We start from the raw sequence: 7,185 nt of genomic DNA, 5'->3' as shown, positions 1-7,185 counted from the left end.
ACAGGCCCATGCTAGGCATTATCTCCCGTGCAATCTGGCATTGGCGAAGTCCACGCTAGGCATTATCTCCCGTGATTATCGCGTGATTGGATTAGGGATGCGCCGCCGCCGTCCGTCGTCTGCCTGCCTCTGCTCCCCCCTACTAAGATCTGATTCATACAACGACACATGCTACTCCACTCACCAGTTCTTCTGGCCGCAGCCACGAACTAGCCAAGGTTAACACATCACACCATCTACTAATCTCTCAATTCTCATCTTGTATGGTGTTGAACTTCTACCTCAGATCTTAGTTATTTTCGTTGTGTGATTTCTTATGTGTTGCCGCGCTAGGGTATAGGCACCTGCAATGATTCGAAAGCTGGGAACCATCAATGCTTCGTCCAGCATCTGTAAACAACTATGTATGTGTCGTGCCAGCCATTGACGACTAGCCGATCAACTTTGACGAGGGGACGCGGAGGAACTGGGTTTGATTCTGTAGGTATGTATTCTGGCAACATTGATCAATTTTTGCTAATAGAACAATACAATGTCCTAATACAACCAGCAATGGTTTGCCATTCCAATCTATATATATGCAAGCTAAAAGCCAACCATTTGATTATACATGATTATGATTGTTCATATATCTTAAGTTTCCATAAGAAAATGTTTTTAGCAATGCATTTCATGTCATATTTCAGAGTAGTTTGATTATAAAATTTGTCTTATTGGCTCTTATGTGGAATTATTGACCAATATTAGCTATCGCTAGAGACGCTCCAGCTACCAAAAAAAGTGTGTCTAGGCAAAGTTAAATGTGTATGATGCTTGAATATACAAGTATTGTGTAGTAGTGAGGCGAACAATTTTTTTTTTTTGGCTTCATTGCCATTTGGCCCCCCCTATATATGCCTAAATCCTGGCTCCGCCCCTGCTTGGATCACCAAGGTAACACACACCCTAAGATCGAACGAGAGTTGTAATGTTTATTACATTCGGTTAACACTAGAAAGCCACTCTTTCAGTTCATTTCATCTGGTGATCCTTTGGGTCCTCTTGATAATGTGATGTCATTGCACCAGATAAAGGCCACAATAACTGGTCTTCTTGATGCTAGACGAGTCAATGAGTGGGTGGTCACTGAGAAATTGGGAGATGCCAACAAGGCAGAGCCAGCCATGGAAGGATTAAATGATGTGCAAGTGATAGACGTCGAGCTAACGACGCCCCTAGTACCAAAGCTCGAGAAGAGGCGAACACGAGTATGGGACAAGTAAGCAAAGTCTGTTGTCTCGAAGCTAATACATTATGATATATACTACTTTGGTTTACTGTATATTGACTACCGTTTTGAACGTTTTCTAGTTTTGTCAAATAATGGCTGATTTGTGTGTTCTTTTTATCAGGTACAACTGCTCAGAGATTTTTGTTGGAACCTGCATAATTATATGTGAGTGCTACGACATGATTTACGCAAAGAAAGGATACTACATCTACCTCTTCATTCAAGGCCTAGCATTCCTCGTCGTCGGTTTTGAGTACATCGGCACATGCCCTCCCAGCGCCGAATAAGCTACCATGCCATTCATGGAGCTGATACGCATGGTTAGGACAAACCGTGTGCTAGCAAAGCCCCTCTCCTGCACATATCGATCTCAGAACATAACGATATACAAAGGATTTATACTCGGCCCTGGTCAGATCTGATCCAACCTTTAATTCTTTGCTGCCAAGAAGGCTATTAAAATTGCATGGTAGCTCATCTGATAATAACATGCTACCACGGGAGATGAACATTACTGAAGCATCATGACAGAAAGATGCATTCAACACCTGGAGGAATAACAGAAGTTGTAAATGAAATAACATGCTCTGTCAATTACTTACATTAGATTCTGTAAAAAATTATGTGCCAATTTACTTACTGATGTAGCTTATTCAGAATAGAGCGGATGACCAGCACTTTGTGCGGTTGTGTTGTGTAGTCGGCCAAAACATGTAAATGTACATCTGCTCAACCCCATTTATAACTCTGTTGAATTCGGACAGACCTTATAACAAAAATTCAGACAAATGTTGGAATGTAGTGAAATTCAGACATGTAGCTTAGCAAGCGGAGGAATATTTGTGGTATAACTTTTTCGACGTGGGGCGGAGGAGGGAGATGTGCGCCCATGCTTATATGTCAGCCTGGACGTGGCGAGCGGGCTTTTGGCCAGGCTCGCGGCCCGCGACGGACCGGACCGAACGGTCCTGGCCCGCTGATAAAAATGACCGGTCCGGTCTGCAGAAACAGGCCCGAAAATAAGTCGGTCCGGTCCTGTTTTTGACCGGGCCAGCTCGGTGGACCGAGATACTTGGCCCAGGTGCGCAGCCCAGCAGTGTATTCTTAGACAGCGAGTCGCTACGCTAGGGCAAAGCCCCCACCCCACGTTCCCCGACCTACTTTCCTTCGAGCAGGGAGCGCCGCCGCCGCCGGCAGCCATTGCCATCGTCAAACACCTGCAGCTCCTCGTGTTGTCATCGTCTCGTCGACGACCACCTCCTCCTATACACCTGCACGCGGGGGAATGATGAGTGAAGGAGCCGGATTGACTGCTCCTGCCCGCCGACGTCGAGACGTCGACCGTGTCCGTCTCTACCTGCCCATCGTCGACCACCTCCTCCCGCTGGCTCGCCGCCGTCAACCACGAAGCTGGAGGACGCGGGTAACGTAATGGCTGCAACCTGCACCTGCACACCGACGCCGTCAGTTGTTTAATTCTGCACTTCCTCTGAACTTTCTTCAGTTGGCATCTTTCTTCAGTTGGCATCTTTCTTCAGTTGATAATTTGGGAGTTTGCAAACTTGCTTATTTTTTGTCCATTTGAACTTCTTTTGCAACCTAATGATTTGTAGGTTCAAATTTACTGTCAAAGAGTTCTAAAAAACATCCCATCTCACTCCCAGACACGAACTGCAGCCGATCCATTCGGTCCCCTCGGTCCTCACCGAGCCTAGGTGCTGCCGGTCCGGTCCAGAGAAACAGGACCGCAGACAACCTCGGTCCGGTCCGGGCCGGGCCAACCACGGCCGGTCAAAAGCGAGGCTCTGTCAGGGACCGGACCGGCCCGGACCGTGTCCACCCTGACTTATATGTGCGGGGTAGACGAAAGGTCAGTGCTTTGCTGAGTTCAGAACTCGGCATAGGAATCCCAACCGTCCAATAGCCATTGCCACGTCTCCCGTGGGCCCACCTACCAGGTCTTTGCCGAGTTTTTTTCCACGAGAGCTCGGCATCGACGTGACCCCTGAAATTCTGTAGTAAAAAGTAAAAAGGAAAAAAAGATTGCTGTGTTTTTGTTAGTGCAAACCCAGTAAACATAGACTGTCATCACATCTCTGGCGCCTAGTCGTTGGTGGGGCCCACCTGTTAGGGCCCTGCCCAGTTTCTGATGTGCGAAACTCGGTCAATGTGTGACATCGTCGAGTTTCTCCTTGTCGTCAATTCCCTTTTTACAGGCACTGGGCACACATTGATATTTGCCGAGTTTTGTGGCACTATAGAGTTCAATTGCGTAGAAACTCGGCAGCCACCTTACACTGCCGAGCTCCTGATAAAAGGAACTCGGGGAACCTTGGAAACTCGACATCTGCAGCGTTACAGTAGTGATTTGATTCTAATTTGTAAAGATTTGTAAAACTTACATAGGTTCACCGTAGGTGTAGGATTTTTTTTTTGTGTTTATCTTGGTAGGGTGACACCCTTCACGGTGCCAGTAGCGTAGTCAGAACTTTTGTGAAGGTTGGGCAAACATGAGGCTAAGTGCCTAATCTTCAAATCGGAATATGGTGTTTGAATGGACGCCGAGTATCTAGCCCGAGCTCATATGCTCCTTAGTGAACAACAAAACTGAAAAAATAGTAAAAAAATCACAAAATTCTGAAAAATAAGTGGTGCAAACTTTGACAAATATTCTCAGTGCTTGCAAGTTTTCATCCCGAAATAACATTCATGGAAGTCGTGGTAAAAAAACAAAATCAATACTCCAAAAAATGCTATTTTCGAAAGCATTTTGGAGTGTTCTTTTTCTTTCTTTTTTCTTTTTGCTATGACTTCCACGGATGTTATTTCGGGATGAAAATTTGCAAGCACCGAGAACATTTGTTAAAGTTTGCACCAAAAGAATCAGATTTTTTTAAAAAAATTGGAATTTACTGTTCATCCCGAGCTCAGCTCGGGAGTAGAAGGGGACTTTCGTGTTCAAATACGCAACATATAAAATAGCCTTAAATTTCCAAACAATAATCCAATTAATAATGAAGTGACACTAGTAGAAAAACACCTAATAGTCCCGGTTCGTGAGGGCCTTTAGTCCCGGTTCATGAACCGGGACTAATGGGTCGTTACTAATACCTCCACCCATTAGTCCCGGTTCAAACAAGAACCGGGACTAATGTGCCTCCACGTGGCTCTGCGCGCCTTGCCCAGTCAGGGGGCCTTTGGTCCCGGTTGGTGGCACCAACCGGGACCAAAAGTCCATTCTTTTTGGAAAGTGGCTGTTTTAGGGGTTTTGGGGGTTATTTTTAGGTTGTTATATTAGCTAGCTAATAGAGAGAAGTGTCCTCTCTTATATCTTCGTCCTTGGTTTACCAACGCTGCTGATATATATGTTTATTTTACCCGCTGATATAATAACTCATGCATGCTCGCATACATCAGCATATATAATAACAAGTACTCGTCCTACTAATCATGCATCATCATACAACTTCTACTCGTTATTAATAATAAGTCATACGATCATCATCCTCATAGTCATCGAACCCAACCCTACATAATTGTTCTTAACACATGATCATCAGTATCAGGTAGGACCTAAACACCCTTAAGGTAAAATAGCATAAAACAATATAGACCCTGACTCTCCATTATGAAGAATGGCGATCATCCTGTCTTCAATTTCTTCCCTTCGCTGAATGTTGCTTCCAAGAAGCTCCTTACGACTGTCCATACATTTTTTCCATCCTTTGATTGTCATGTCTCCACTTCTTTTAGAAACCCGGTATGGACAGTTGAGATTCATAGGACGACCTGGTTGTATGTTCAAAACATGAAGGCTACCGTGTGTATACATCAGATGAGGCACACAATCATTCGGGATTATCTGTTGAAAAACATAGTAATAACTTCGTAATTAGCAATGATATGATGTACTAGTTTTAGAAGTGTGCAAAAAGATGCACGGATGTTGTAGTAGTAAAAAATCTTACCAGGGTATCTCCATGGTAGTTACCGTAGTTCAACACGTGCACTAGTGGCACGTATTGACCATAATGTTGAGGAGTTCGATTGTAGACATTGTAATTCTTAAGATCAGTACAAAATGTGACCAGATGATTTTTCTCCTGATAAGTTAGTTCGGAGCCTTCGGTGTAGTAGGTTCTGTTTACCATCTTCCGCACATTCTTTGAAGAATGAAAATAAGCTGTCAATGGAGAATAAGTTGTCAACTATTTTGACATAAACAATATAAATTACTTAATAACTATGTTAAGCTCACATGGAGGAAGAATTGGAGGTGTATCCACAAGGACGAAAATCGTAGGTCTCTCTTGCTCGATTGTAGGATCACCAAGATCCATGGTAACAAGCATACCCTCATCAAAATCATACATCTTGCAAAGTGCTTCCCAATTTTTGCAACCAAAATGGGTTACACTCTGAGCTTTGTACAGCTTTACTTGAAAATCCACACCATGATGGGTACTTAGGATAATTTTTTTGGTTCTGAAACTTTCATGGTCTTCAAAACCCATCCTCTCCAAGACATAGCGTCTTGCAAAGCATGGGATAAGCTAGTCTAATTGGAAAAGATGAAAAATATTGTCATGATTAAAATAGTTGAAGTCATGAGTAATTACGAAAAAAACTATTATCGTCGGTTGCGTACCGTATGAACATCGAAGGTCTCCTCGAGCTTAATGCTGAAGCCACGATCTTCGTCTAGCACAATGAACCTGTCGCAGATACCTCGGTCGTCGTGGCACCAGTCGCACTCCCCCGGGCGGTTTTCGTCGTCCGATGAGTACGACATTTCCGGCCTACGTTCATAATTCAAATATTAAACTAGATCATTATTATTAATCATGGGTTGACTATCGATGATCGATGTACGTAGCTCCTCCTTTCATTCCCGAATGCATTATTATATCAAATTGTCTAGCACACGGGAATGAAGGAGAACTTATCCAATATGAGCATTCAATAAGCAAAACCAAATCATAAAATAAAGTATAGTATTCAAATTAGCATGCATTCAATAATTATAAGCAAAAGTACATCATCTCTTGGTGTCCGTACATCGTCGAATATTATCACTAATACAACTAGAACCGTAGCGCCCGACGGGTATCGACGCGGGCGGTCGACACCCAAAGATAAGGAACCATCACAGGATCATAGCTCCAGTGAGATCCCTGAAGAACCTGCCAGGTATTGTCGAATTTGTCCTTCAATGCAACCATGTAGCGACGGACGTGCTCGTCCTCCTCACTAACACGGTGACGTACCACCTCCGTAGTGTCCGGATGCCTCACCACCGTCACTGGCCCACGCGACCGCCACCAAACAAGGATCGGGTCAACAACGGGCTGCCTTCTCACCAACCTACGTCCCCCAGAAGGTAGCACCTCCCAATACCAGCCCGGCGGAGCCCAGTCCCGAACATGGTCCTGATCAAGCAGGCCTCCACCGCCGAGTCGACGATGACGAGGATGCGGGATAGGCATCGTCGACGTCGATGCGGCAACTACTTCTATATATAGTTAAATAAAAGTAGTTTTATTAATTAAATCAACTATCCAGTTCAACTACTAAGCACTTACTATAAATAAATAAGTAGTACTTACTAAAAACAAACTACTTCTATATATTGTAAAATAAATTAGTTTATTAAATCAACTAGCTAGTTCAACTATATATAAACTACTTCTTGTTTTTTTCCTTTTTCTAAATACTATGAACAAAAAAATCATTAAAATTCTATGAACAAAATTAATTACTACACATCTAATCTAACAAAAAAAAATCTAATCTAACAAAAAAAATCTATGAACTAAATATCAAAATTACTACACATCTAATCTAACAAAAAAATCTAATTAATCTAACAAAAAAATCTAACATAATATAAACAAATTAATTACTACACATCTAAT

General features: G+C 43.1%; 1 pseudogene; it reads left to right on the top strand.

The window, feature by feature from the left end:
* The window catches only part of LOC119279105, a 3,437-nt pseudogene extending 1,880 nt beyond the window's left edge, over nt 1-1,557 (top strand).
* The last annotated feature ends 5,628 nt before the right edge of the window (nt 1,558-7,185 follow it).

Source organism: Triticum dicoccoides, chromosome 3B (genome assembly GCF_002162155.2).
Source record: "Triticum dicoccoides isolate Atlit2015 ecotype Zavitan chromosome 3B, WEW_v2.0, whole genome shotgun sequence".
NCBI lineage: Eukaryota > Viridiplantae > Streptophyta > Magnoliopsida > Poales > Poaceae > Triticum > Triticum dicoccoides.
The sequence above is the reverse complement of the archived record's forward strand: the minus strand, read 5'-3'. Positions and strand labels throughout refer to the sequence as shown.